The following is a 12,784-nucleotide window of genomic DNA, read 5'->3' as shown; positions in this document are numbered from 1 at the left end:
GATGCATTTCATAATCAGTGGTCACATCTTTCCAGATATGTCAGTGATTGGCCATTGAGCATCAGCTATTCAGTTCACAGATAGACAACAAAACTTGTGGTTGTATTGCTTTTTTTGTCTCCCATCGACAAACTCACATGATATTTTACAAAAATAGATCATTGAATTGTCCAAAAATGATGTAAGTGCAGCAGAGAAACAAAAAGTAATAACACTGCAAGTGAAATTCATATCAAACATAAATGAAATTACAGGAGAAAAAGCTAATGGTGGAAAGGACACAGTGACACTGTCTCCATTTGGAGACTCCAGATATGCAACAGATAAACTTAGAGAAGGCGAATTTATAGACAGAGATGAAGAAAGCAGTCATGTTGAAAAGGATGAAAATGCCCAGAAGAAGAGGTACTGGTAAAATATCACATAAAAGGACTACTCAGGGTAATTTCATAGCATTGGAAAATCAGAAGATTGGGAGCCAATCCAAACAAGAAAAGGGGTATAACAATTTCCCAGGCCATAGAAACAATGCTTGCCCCATATGTTATATTACAAGAGGAAGGTGAGCACTGTTCTATTCAAACTATTTTTTTTAATTGAGAGTTGCAATATTTATTGCAGGTTCTCTCTCTCTATTTTTTTTTTCTTTTTTGCCAAACCCACAACATATAGAAATTTCCAAGACAGAGGTCAAACCTGTGCCACATCAGTGACCAGTGCCACAGAGGTGAAAATGCAGCAGGCTTAACCCTCTAGGCAATCAAAGAACTCCCTAACTATTTCTTTTTAAATAAAGAAATAAACACTTTAATTCTCAATGAACCAGTATGCAATGACATTCATAGCACTTTCATTAAATTAGAGTGCACTAAACAAAAACCAATCATACTATTTTTTCACTTCCTTATGATAGGGACAGAGTCAATGGACAAAGCAGGTGATTAAATAATTAATACCACTAGGTGATTGTAAGTAAAGAAAAAAGTGTGGGAGACCTCTGGAAGTTCATGATAATGCAAGAGAGCAGGCTTACGTAACAACAAAGCCAAGCAGGATTGCTTAGCAACAAAACCATGCAACAGAGTATGAACCATGCCCCCAAATAATCAAACCGTGGTGGAATGAAAGACACACATCTTCTGCCTAGTGAGCTTAGTAAGCTAATGGTTCCTAAGGCATGCTTCTCTGGACACACTAAAAACAACAATACAGGGAAAGGTGACATTACACTAAAACCTAAGAAAATTCTCTATCTTAGTCTATGTTACCACCTTTTTGCTTATTTCCTTTGAGCTATAACAAAGGAAACTACAGTCCCAGTTTGACCATGTAGGGACAAGAAAACTCCCCTGCCTGACATGGAGGAGGAACTGATAATGGAAGATTGATGTTGACTCAAAAATGAGATAGAAGGTGGTCCTCTCCCCCTCCCCACTTTTCCTTTGATTATAAAATTATAATCAAGTTCTCCAGGCAAGGTGCTCCCTTGCTCACCTGTTTGTATTTCTCCCAAGAATAATAACAAATTCTTTCCTTACCTGTCACTATGCCTCTTGCTTCATTCATTCTGTGCCAAGACAGGAGAACCTCCATTTAACTAAGTTCTGAGACTCATTCTGTCAGTTTCTCCTATAAAGTTTAATTAACAGGAAGAGTTTTAAATATACTGACAAAAAGTTTTTAAAGGTCATGGAGCAATTTTAACTTTTCCCATTAATTATTGAGATTTTTTTGTAAGACTTCACCATGCATGGCCATTTCTACAGTCCCACTCTATACCTTATATAGAGATCCTGTAACCCTTCTAATGTGTTAAATTATGATGAAAAGAGTATCTGGCAAAGCCCACTTAACATCTGTAAAAGTTTTAAACCAAAACTCAAACTAAAAATATTTATAAAATATTTATAATTTTTAATGAATATTTATAAAAGTATGATATTTTATAAGGTATTTGAAAGTTATAATAAAGACACATAAAAAAGTATGGAAAAAATGAAGAATAGTCAAATGTTAACTGTCTAGGAAAAATGGTTTATGAACAAAAGCAACTGCCACACATTCCTTTTTTACAGAAGAAATGTATATGTGTGTTTAACACAAGGCAGTTAAATGAAGTTTTCATTGATTATAACACACTCCTAGGTTTATGTGTTTTTAAAAAGTAAAATTAGGAGTTCCTACTGTGGTGCAGTGGGTCAAGAATCCAACTACAGTGGCTTAGGCTACTGCAGAGGCACGGATTTGATCCTGGCCCTGTGCAGTGGGTTAAAGAATCTGGTGTTGTCACAGCTGTGCTATAGATCACAGCTGCAGCTCAGATTCAATCCCTGGCCCAGAAAGTTCCATATGCCATGGGTGTGGACCTTAAAAAATAAAAAATAAAAAAATGAAAATAAACTATGGCACAATGCTTTCTATTCATAGAGTTTTTATTCAGTGCTTGGCTGGTCTGTAGACTTAATAAAATGTTGTTTTTATCAGATTTGCTACTTATAGAAAACATATAAGAAAGAAATGGTGCCATTAAAAATAAACATTTGGTTAAGATACTCTTGAAATTTCTTCACCTCAGAGTCTGACTCTTGATTCGTTTTGGCATAGAGTAGTTGAAATTTATATTGTCTGCAAAATATACTTCTTTGATTCATTAAAAGCATTGGTGGTGCAATATTTCTTGAAATAATCTCTAAAAGAACTAAAGCCAGCCTTGACACTGTAGATCTTTATTAAAAGGCAGTGATAGAAATGTACCAGCTAAAGGCACAGACAAATAGACATGAGTTTGAATCAAAACAATGAAAATTATTTGACCTTGAGTGTTATCACTAATTCTTTTCCTTAGGTCTCAGTTTCCTAATTTATTAAATGTGGTATGTAATTATATTGACTAATATGTCCAAAGTCGCATATTGGTAATAACTGGTTAAGTTAATCTTTGAATACGTAAAAAGAAGTTTGGAACATATGAATAATTTAAAAATGAATCAATAATTAACATATGTAAACATTTCATCAAGTATCACCTGCCAAGTTATGGTTTGGTGGCAAATGACCAGCATGACGCTATATTTTCAGACAAGGGTAATGACAGAGTGAACAGGAATATTCAGAAAGGCATCATAATAAAGGTGACATATTTGCCTTGGAGAACAGCAGTGAAGATAGTGGGCTATTAAATGATGAAAGAATTTGAATAAATGAATTCAGCTGGGAAACCACATGATGTTTTTAGAAAAAAAAAATAATGTTTGGGCAGTACTGTTAATACTTTCTGGAAAGGAAGTGAAGCCATATTGGGAACACAAGTAATAGATTACCTACTTTAGGGAAGCCACTAATAATGAAAAAGTTTGTTAGGGAATAGAGTCTAGATGTGATGTCCATATGCTGAAATACTTGGCTTTTGTGTGTGTCTTGCTTTCCCATGTTGAATGTGATTGTTACTTAGTGTAGTCATAACATAGAACATTGATTTTATATCCATGCTAGGATCAGAGTCTGAAAAATAATCTCTAGAAACACTAAAACAAAAGTAGTATGTATGTAGTATATAGTATAAGCAGTATGTATGTGGTATATATTCTGGAATATAGTAGCTCTAATTCTAACAATAATAAGGTTGATATTGTTATCCCATTTAATATATCAGGAAAACAAAACATGGACAGTTTTACAAATTATCTCAACTTCACATATTTCGTGTCTGATGAAACCAAAAGGCAGACAAATGAACTTGATGGCAGAGTTACTGTTTCCCACCTTATCTCGCCAGATGGGTCTGTACATTTTGGGCACGTATTATGTTTAATTTTTCTTGGTAAAAAATTTATATTTCTACTCCTACCTCATTCTTTGTTGCTGGTTTTTTTCTTTTTGTTGTTGTTGTTTTTGTTGTTTATTGTTTGTTTGGCTATGCCTGCAGCATGCAGAAGTTCCCACGTCAGGTATTGAACTCACACCACAGCAGTAGCCAGAGCCACAGCAGTGACAATGTGCCAGATCCTTAACCCAGTAGGCCACCAGGGAACTCCCAAGGCTTGTTCTTAATAATCACTAACATACAAATTAAAAATAAAACATTATCCCATTTTACTCACTATTCAGTTAAAAAAGAAAGAAAGTTGTGTAGCTATGGCTGTCTGTAGGCCAGCAGCTACAGCTCCAACTTGACTCTTAGCCTGGGAAGGTCCATATGTCATGGGTGCAGCCCTAAAACAGACAAAAAAACGAAACAAACAAAAAACCCTATTTATTCCAGCTGTTATATTATTGTATTGAGTTTCTTTTTTAAATAGCATAAAATTCTACCTGCATTTTTTAAATATGATGATAAAAATATGGCAAAATTGCACATAATATGTAAAAGATTACATATTGGCTCTTTTTATCAGGGTCTGGTTGTTCAGATTGGCAAAAAAAATGAGTGGGATATGAGTAAAAAGTGAAAGATTTAGTATTTTCAATCAATGATTATAATTTTCTATCCAGCCTCCAAAGGAAAAGAGAAAGTTCTGGGTGTTTATTTTGGCTAAAATTTTCACTGCATTTACTGTTTTATAAGATGAAATAAAATAGCCTTCATCATAAATGCACATTTTAGATATAGTCATGTGTATGAGCATAAATTGTCTGGTTCTGAAAGGAAAATACAAATCATTACCTTGTGCAACATAATGGAAAGTGTGAGTCATTCTTTTCTTCCAAACTTTTGTTCCCTATTTTGGTTAATTGCAACATCCTCCTCCTAGCCCTTCAGCTTAAAAAATATAAAATGATCATATCATTATATTCTTATATCCTTCAGTCTACTCCTGCATGTTTTTTTGAACACTTGGACTTTCATATTTTTGAGCCATTTTTGATGCTATTACCTCAGCCCAAAATGTTTTTACTCCCCTTAATTCAGCAGGTCTGTGTTCCCCTCTCGGGAAATCCATCAGAAGATTCTGCTTCATGTACCTTCCCTCACAATTTTATGTAGTAATCTCTTCCTCTTTTGCACTTGGCAGATCTATATCGGTTTCTTTAAAGATCTGGGACATTTTCTAGCTTGTTTTATGTGACAACTTAGTATGTCTCTTATCTTTCCTACTATAGTTTCAGATGCCTGATGAGGCTGAATGGGCAAAATAAAAACTCAATAACTGTTAATTGACTGATTTAATATCTGAATGTGTTCTTCCAAAGTAGAAGCAAAGTGGGAATAAATTAACTAGACTTGGGGTTGCAATGGCTTTTTTTTTTAACTTTGTTTTTTGAAATAAAATTTACTATATCATCGCTAAATAGCTTCTGTGCCACAAAAAGTTAATATATGTGCTGTTAAGATTTAGTTCTGAATAAAAGCATATGTATCAGTATACTTCTGTATATATTTAATATTAGATATAGAGACAGTCACTAATTAGTAAAATTATATTTTAAACTTTTCTTGTGGAGTCTACCCAAAGTCATGTTTTTTACTTTAGTTTTAACCTTTAATTTTTTTCCAAAATTTAAAATTTTCAATTAGACCATCACTTTTTATTCTTATGCTCAAAAACTTTCAAGAGTAACAAATTGACAGGCTGAAATGGCACTGACTTATACAATGGAAAAGAACTGACAGTTCAGGAGAGTAAAATATCAACTTGTAAAGTAAAATATAATTCATGAAAAGAGGCATTTAATGAGGACTATGGAAAAGATTGGCTTTTGATTTTAAATACATGTAGTAGATGAAGAAAACTCTGTTTTTATAACTCTGAGATATAAATTCAACAACATCTAATATGTTTGAGCCTCCAATTCCTAAAAATACAAAAAAAAAAAAAAGAAGAAGAATGCAACAGGTCTACTATACTTTTTCTTCTTATTCTTTTCTGAAATAGTACTTTAAGTTTTATTCCCTGACAAGGAATGTGACTCCCTCCTCAGCTTCCTAGCAGATGTGCTATCCTGGGCAAGGCCCTAGGAGAGGACGATTCTTCTCGTTAGGCTTTTGTACTATCACTTGGGAACAGGGTCCAAATGCTGTCACTCAGAGTTCAGGTAGGTAGCATCAGTTCAAACTCTTCTTGAAAGCTCTATTACTCCATAGAGTAATTTTCTTTTTCCAGGCCAGAGATTGTACCCAGACCACAGCAGTGACCTGAGCCACAGCAGTGATAGCACCTGATCCCTATCTCACTGAGCCACCAGGAACTCCTGTAGTTTTCTGTTTTGATTTTTGATTTACAAACACAACATGTATCAAAAGTAGTATACCTATAGCACAACAGTGAGTAGGGTATTATTCCCTAAGAGGAAATAAAAACAGCACTATGTCTTATGCAATAAGGTGAATAAGAGCTGAGGACCAGTGTATAACGTGGTGACTTGAGTTGGTAACACTGTTGTATAACCAAAATATGATGATTGTAGGCCTTAAATATTCTCACAAAAATGACAAATATGTGAGGTGATGGATGTGTTAATAAAACGAGGGTAATTCTTTTATAATTTTTACATGTATCAAACTATCTTTGTGTACATTTTAAATATCTTAATTTTATTTTGCAGTTTTACCTCAATGAGGCTGAAATAAGCACTGTATTTCAGAAATATAAATTTTTGAAACTTAAAAAATTTTTAAATACTGAATCTACAAAATTACTTGTCATATGAGTGTTTCATATGAAATATTTCAATAATACATGACCTGACATTGGAAAAATAAAAATAGCCTTACAAAGTACAGATTCATTCTTGTAGAGTGAAAAGTATGGGAGAAAACTAGATTTTCATAAATGGAAATATTTTTTGCCACAGTAGAATGTCTAAATTCCCCCAATCAGACAAATATGTCAGTACGGCATATAAAGTCTCCATGTTTACAACTAAAAACGTTGTCTGTGAACCAAAACCATTGATATGATTGGGGGACCTGAGAGAAATTCAGAATTTCAGGTCTTGTTTCAGACCTAGTGAATGAGTTTCTGCCTGTTTGCAGGATTCCCCTCGTTCATATGCTTATTAAAATTTGAGGAGTTTTGGACAAAGGAATGTTGAGAGGAAGGGTGAAACATCACAAAAATCCCATTTTGACACATTTAAAAGAGTCAGAGTGTCCTGTGTTCTATGCCAACATAAAGAGAAAGGAACTAGGGATGGGAATTTGCTCAACAGGAAGGATATATATATATATCCTTTATTTATAATCCATATGATATTGCACTGTTATTATACATTGAAAACAAATATTATTTTTATTCTTTGACATTAAAGTGATACTTAAATTTTATCATACCTATCACGGTACAAGGATAGCCATAATTATAATACTTTATCAGCTCCCTTAACTGTGTGCTTCTAATGTTTGGAAGTGTTCCTCTAAAGTTTCATTGTAGAACTTTTAACATAACTCTGTATGTTCAGCCTCAACCAACACTTGAACTGTGTGTGTGTGTGTATATAATACATATCACTGGTTTGGTATGGTGAATCTCCGTGCTTTGGTTTTAGTATAATCATAATTGTGTTCTTTGATTCTTTCTTCCTAAGTCATCAATTTGCCATTTAAAGCTGTACTTCTCTGTTCTATACCTAGATACTCAGTTTCTCCTTCCAAGTACTTGGCTTTGAGTCTTCTCTGTAATTGAGTCTCCTTTTGTTAGTGACAAAGTCATAAATACCTCCACTAGATCCCCTTGATACCAAACAACTCTGGTAGAAGTAATGAAAATAATGACTATTTACTAAAATTCTTTATATATATGTGTGTGTGTGTGTGTGTGTGTATGTATTCACATGTTGTATACACACACACACATACGTTTTATAGTATGGGTTTTGTACAATACACACAGCAACACGATGTTGTAGCTATTGTTATTTCTCTGTTACACATTTTGTAATTGAAGAATGTGTCTTAAAGAGCTGAGATGAATACTTCATCTCATAAGAGAAGCATCTCAGCCACTTTTTTTTTTTTTTTTTGGTCTTTTTGCCTTTTCTAGGGCTGCTCCAGCGGCATTTGGAGGTTTCCAGGTTAAGGGGTCTAATCGGAGCTGTAGCTGCAGGCCTACACCAGAGCCACAGCAATGCGGGATCCGAGCTGTGTCTGCAACCTACACCACAGCTCACGGCAATGCCAAATCCTTAACTCACTGAGCAAGGCCAGGGATCAAACCTGCAACCCCATGGTTCCTAGTCAGATTTGTTAACCACTGCGCCACGATGGGAACTCCTTCTTGGCCACTTTTTAAGCAAAGCTTTCTTTAATTCCAAGATCTATCTCATCAGCATCATGTACACAAATTCACAATTTACCAGCCCACCCTGTTTGATTCTCCACCAGTAGATTGGTGATAGCAAAGACATTTCATTTTTAACACCTTTTAATTCTAGAAACTACCTAGAATTCAGAGTCATATTTTAAATTTTTATATTCTTAAGTTTTTATTTTAAGAAAATTATCTATTCATGTGTATTTGTAAGGAAAGTTCTGAGATATTTAATGTAATCTTTACCAAATTCCTCCAGTGGTAATATCCTATGGCATTGAATAGGACAGTATCATTATTGTACTAGAACAGGAAACTGAAATGGACATAATCCACATAATCCATTTTCTTCAGATTTTATCAGTTTTCTGTGAACTGGTGTGTATATGTGTATTTAGTTCCATGCTATTGTATTACATGTATAAATTTATGCCACAATCACCACCACAGTCAAGATATAAAACAGTCTGATCACAAGGATCTCCCCTGCTACCCTGTTATAGCTACAGTCACCTCAGGCTGATCCTGACTTTCCTAACCTATGACACCCCTTAATCTTTTCTCCATTTCTACACTTTTGTAATTTCAAAAATGTTACTTAAATGTAACCTTCTGAAATTAGCTTTTAAAACTCATCATAATTCCCTTGAAACCAATCCATATTGTATGTGCACAAATAGTTTATTGTTCAGTAATGCTGCAAGAAATGGGTGTGTCATCATTTGTTTTCTCCCACCAAAGTACATTTGGTTTGTTTCACTTTTTTTTTTTAATTTTTCCTTTACCTTTTTACCCTTTTTTTCTTATGCAACAGACATAAATAATTGAGAAATTATAATTAGAATCAAAAGCTTTCCTATTAAAGATGAATATGTAGAAAGCTGATATTAAAATATTATTGGGGGGATTTTTTTCCTCAATATGGAATACATAGCACTTTTATTTTAAGGTTTTGATTTAATTAATATTTGGACTTTTATAGCAAATTTAAAATTACTTTTTAACTAGAGAAACGTAAAAATTAGAAAACCTTGTATTTATGTATTATACATATTTGGCAGATTATGAAAAGAGAAGTAACAGGCATAAGAAATTGTCCAAGAAGACTTAACCCATAGGTAATTTTTAAAGTACATTTGCTTTTAATGGTAGATTCATTTTAGAGGATTTAGTCATCTCCAAGATAATTTAAATTGCAGGACAAGAATATTACTTCTAAGAGATTTTTTTTTTCATTCTAAATTGAAGGACAGGAGAAGGTTAATGAAATTATGCTCTTTTACTTAGTTTACTAGCAGACCATATGCAGAAGTCTTCACTTCATAGTGTTCTAAATAATAATTATCAACATATCACATGGAAAATATTTTTAAAATGTTTATTTGATATTAACTGCAGACATATTGCATAGAGAGCATTTTAAATCATCTCTATAGGAATACAGGTTAGATTTCCATCATCCTAAACCCTCTGGAAGACAGTGAAATACATGGAAGTGTATAAAGCATTGAACAATGCAAAAGGAATTACAGAACACCTGATATTTAGGCAGGCCCCTCAGGTCTATTTGGCCTCTAAATCTTTAAAAGCTAGGCTATGTGTTTTTCTAATTTACTGTAGATTAGAAGTTACAGTTAGATTAGAAGCCACAAACTAAACGTGGGAGGAGGTAGTGAGGGTTGTTGGTTAAAGGCATCTGACAGCAGTGAGAAGTTACAGCTGACAGACTGACACTTAGGAATACAGAATCTCCTGCATATGCAGAAATGTGCTGTGTGTTTAGCACGGAGCAAGAATGGGGATACATAATGGTGGTGATGAGTCATAAAGAGAAAGACTACAATATGTGCTGTATCCTCTGCCGAGGAAGGGAGTGAAATGTACTCTCTGCCTTTTGGAAAAGTTTCTACCAAAAAAAATTAATGTAAATCATTGACATGTGATGGGACAAACTTGGTTCACTTTCAGCAAAATAAGTTTTCATAATAAAAATTCCCCCCAACCTCCCTGCTTCTCCTAGGATTTTGTTCTCAAACAAGTTGAGATTTTAAAAATATACAGGTCCCGATCTGCTAAAAATTGGTATGAATTCAAGCTCCATCTCTTAACGTGTGTTACTTTGGGCAATGGAATGTCTTTGAGATTGAGTGTGCACATCTGTAAACTCCAGTTTTCCTTTATATCATTAGGTTTCAATACAGATCAAACAAGAGTAAGTGAAAATGAGGTCAGATTGATTGACTCTGTGATGCTGGGGTTGTTACTGATATTCATGCCTGGCCTCTTCCTTTGGTAATTGAGAGAATTTGAGATGCTGAAGTAATATTTTTAAAAGATCAAGGCTTCAGAAGCTTGCTGACTTCAGGAAAATTTTTTAGGCACCTGTTTGAGTATCATATATGTAAAGCATGAATTGGACTGTAGGCCCAATGTCTAGCATCTTAAACCTTCTGGAAAACAGTAGGATATCTGAAAATGTATAACTTAGAACCACAGAGCTCTGCAATTAAGAGGCTTTCATTCTGAGTTTCCACTTGTACTGTACATCTTCAAAAGTCAGGGCATCTATTTTTCCATTTTATTTCAGATTAGAAGCAAAAAACTCAACGTGGGAGGAATTAGGGGAGGTGGTGGGTAAATGCATTCTGACAGCATCAAGACTTTAAAGCTGACAGCTTGACACTGAGCAGTACAGAAACTGCTCCAAACTCACCACTTAACATTTGGTGGAGAGAAAAAAGATTAAGACATGAAATAATTTCCAAAGCTTTCCTCGTTCATCTTGTTCTTTACAATGCCTTCCTAGTGATGTTTTCTAATGTTTGGCCTTGAACCTCTTTGGTAGGGATAGGCCAGAGGGTTAGAGAACTGGTTCTTCCCTCTCTCTGCTTCAGGCACAAGAAAGTTGATGACAAGTAGGAACAGAAGACATGTTTACAGATCACAGGGAAATGAATTCTCTGGCCAATGTACAAATGCCAATCATGCCAGGTTTTGGTGAGATAGTTAGGATGCTGGCAGGAGGTTCTAAAATTTGTCTGGAAGAGCACACACATTTAACCATAAGTGGTCAGGAAAAGGCAATTTAATAAGTGATTCTTATTGTCCTGGAAGCTTTTTGTCATTATTGTTACTGTTTTGTTTTTCTCATTTGGAGAGGAAAGATATACAAATTTCTTTGAATTTACTAAAAAGGGTGGCAAATTAAGTCTGAGGATATTAGAGTACTGAGATGCCAAGAGAGGGTTTACCCTTCACGCTCCCATTTAACTGGAATCTGATCTGTTCAACAGGGTTGTGGACAATGAGAAGAATACTAATCTCTACTGTTCTTCTGATAGCCATGAGCCTCAGAGTTATTAAGCATTTCAGCTGTGGCTGGTGTGATCAAGGAAACCATTTTTAAATCATTTTTAATTTTATTGGACTTAAATTTAAATCAAGTAGTCAAATGCATCTTGTGTTTATGGTGTTGAATGATACAGACCACTGTATCTTTTTTCTTCTTTTATATGGAAGTTCCTGGGCCAGGGATTAAATCTGAGCCCCAGCTGTGACCTATGCCACAGCTGCAGCAGTGAGGGGTCCTTTAACCCACTTCTCCAGGCTGGGGATTGAACCTGCACCTCTATAGTGACCTGAACTGCTGCAGTCAGATCCTTAACTCACTACACAACAGCATGGTCTCCTGTATGATTTTTTAAATATCAAAATAGTTAAGATTAATGGAAAGATTTTATGAGCCAAAATGTAGAAGGAATCTTTTTCGTGTATACTTACTTAGTAAAGGAACTCAAATCTGAAAGACTTTATAAAAATGGCATAAAATGCTGCAAAGTTGTTCTTTCATCCTGATGCCTACTGTGAAACTGAATAATAGTATCAGGAAAACAGAGGAATATCTGACAATCTGTTGTTAACATTTACTCAAGAAGACATATCAGGGGATTTAGAATGAAACATTTTTTTTCCCTCAAGATAAAGGAAGTACAGAAAAAATTTAGTGATTAAGTGATCTCATGAAATATTTATTTCAATAAAAATCTCTATTGTAAAGACAATATAGCTGATATTGGAACAAGACAATAAATTATTCACTTCAGAGACAAAATTAGGGAATCCCATCCCTCTTAGTTCTTCTAGAATAAAATAGAGCAGAAAAAATGATATTTAATAAGTTATTTTAAATAATTACTTTTAATGAATGACTATAAGAAAATATTAGACTTAATATATTATTTATAATTCTAATTATAAATATACATATCTGTATATTTATGAATGTATATAAATACAGTTATATTTACTTTTACTATAATTTGTTTTGTTCATTGATATTCAAATATTATAATAATGACATTTGAAGATAGTATCAAAGAGAATGCTATTAAGAAAACAAAACACATTATATATGCCATGAAACTTTTAATAATACATGTAATGTATTGCTAGTAAACCACTTTGCAGGTGTGAGTGATACCAATGTAACATGGTTTTATAGGTAGAAAAATTATTTTTCTTAGAATGTGTTCTTACCT

The sequence above is a fragment of the Sus scrofa genome, chromosome 1 (genome assembly GCF_054392235.1).
Source record: "Sus scrofa isolate SSC_HxYL_T2T_F1_AM1 chromosome 1, Sscrofa_HxYL_maternal_Yorkshire_Landrace_v2.0, whole genome shotgun sequence".
Classification (NCBI taxonomy): Eukaryota; Metazoa; Chordata; class Mammalia; order Artiodactyla; family Suidae; genus Sus; species Sus scrofa.
This window is presented reverse-complemented; position numbering follows the sequence as displayed.